We start from the raw sequence: 2,019 nt of genomic DNA, 5'->3' as shown, positions 1-2,019 counted from the left end.
CAGTGCCAAGAGTGGAAATCAAACCCACCTCATGTAGATTTGGCAAATCCAAAAGCACGACGTTTCTGGGCTTCAGGGCTGAGCACAAGCGCTGGAAAGGATGCAAAATGAGTTTTACTGGCCTCAGCCTCCTCTCGAGGTCAGCTTTACCAGCTCCTTTCACAGGGTGAAGGGGGAGGTAGAGGTGGGGAGGATAGCTAGCCCCAAGATCCCTAAATTATGACCACCAAAGTTTGACTATTCGCCCTCCTATTTGCAAGTCTGGGAAGCTATGTGTCTTCAATAAGCCATAGGCAACAAGTAGCAATTCCTTTGCTTGAACCATTTCAAACTGGCATTCATGTGGTTCAAGAATGGTTGCATGTCAGCCATTGTATATGGTTCAACTTAAATGTTACTGATTAAGGTCACAGCCGAAGAAAAGGGCACCGCAGCATAAAGCGAAGAAAGCGTAGGCTTTCTTTGAGAATGCCATCCCAGCCTGAGGTAGCCCTTGGCTCACTTCTTCCTGGAAGAGCCTGGGTCAGATGCAGAGATGGGCCAGGACACAAAGCAGAGGCTGGGAAGGGAGCAGCAAAGCCCTGGCTGGGTGGGTTTTAACCTTGGCAGAGACACGGTCTTGGTGAAACCAGCGTGAAAAGGAAGCAGCGGGGTGTGGAAACTTCCTTGGTTAAAGGAGCTGAACTTTGTTTTTAGTTGTGGTGCAGAGGGAGGCAGTGACAGCCAGAAGGTGTACTCTGAGTATGGTTGGGGTTTCTGAGGTGCCTGTCTGTGGTATCACGAGGAAGAGGAGGAGGCCCCAGGGGATTGGGGGGAAAAGGCTGCCCTTGCAGCCTCTGGAATGAATGAGGAGCGAGCCCTGGCTGGGAGGAGAGGGCGGAATGGGACCTGTGCAGAAATATCTTATCTTTTCATTTTTGTTTGGAAGGAAACAGGAAATAAGAGGAGTGGAGGAAGGGAGGTGGCAAAGTGAAGTGTGGGGGTGGCATTATCAGGTTAATTAGCCACCCCGGCCCAGCTCGGCCTGGCCAAGCACAGCGCTCCAACCCGGGTCCATCAGCCCTTTCATGGTACCAAAAGGCCCGGACGGTGGCGACACCTTCTCCTCACTAAGCATTGCAGGATGACCGACCGTCTGTGTTTGCTTAGGGGTGAGGGGTCCGACATGGGACACTTTCAGTGCTAAAACTAGAAAAGTCCCAGGCAAACCAAGGCAAGGTAGTCAGCGTAGAGTGTGTGACTGTGTCTTAACTCGTAAGGAAGAGAAGGACTCGTTGGTTCTGAGAGGTAGAGGGAAAGAAATGGCTTCCGAAACAAAGAAGAAGGTGTCTGGGTGTGGGTCTCTGGACAGTGTCAGCGGCTTCTCTCCCCAGCCTCAACCTCATGCAGCAGACATTGGGGTCCAGAGGGCGGAGGAGGTAGGAATAAGGGAAGGCGGTGGAGAATTCCTTCGGACTGAAGTATAAATTACTGTATTTCCCGGCCGCCCCCAACCTTCCCACCTCCCTGCCCGTGGCTCTCTCTTCCCATTCACACACTGGTAAAGCTAGCTAGTTTTGGGAGAAACTTTTGCAACTCGGAGAAAAAAAGGTTTGTCTTGGGCTTCAAAAGGCCTTGATTCAAATGCTGGCTAAGGCACTGACTACATAGCTTCGGGCAAGTAAGTCACTCTCAGAGTCCTGGCTTCCTCTTCTGTCAAAGAAGGTTGGTGGTTATATCGTCCATGGTTACAGACTGTTGTGGGGATTCAATGAGATGGCACGTGTGACTGGTTAAGCACCAACCCATATTTGTTTCTTCCACTCAGAGAGAATTTTGACTGTTTCTCTGAGAACTCATGTCGTTCCTTGTTTTCTTTTCTGTTACAGGCCGTCATCATGTCTACCCTCTCTCCTAAATCAATTTTGGAAGACTTTCAGTATGATGAGAATGCGGAAGTTTGTGACATGGGGGACATCGTGGCCTTCGGGACTGCCTTTTTGTCTATAGTATACTCCCTTGTCTTTGTCTTCGGCATGG

This window comes from Pteropus vampyrus, unplaced genomic scaffold (genome assembly GCF_000151845.1).
Source record: "Pteropus vampyrus isolate Shadow unplaced genomic scaffold, Pvam_2.0 Scaffold1, whole genome shotgun sequence".
Taxonomy (NCBI): Eukaryota; Metazoa; Chordata; class Mammalia; order Chiroptera; family Pteropodidae; genus Pteropus; species Pteropus vampyrus.
Note: the sequence above shows the minus strand (reverse complement) of the source record.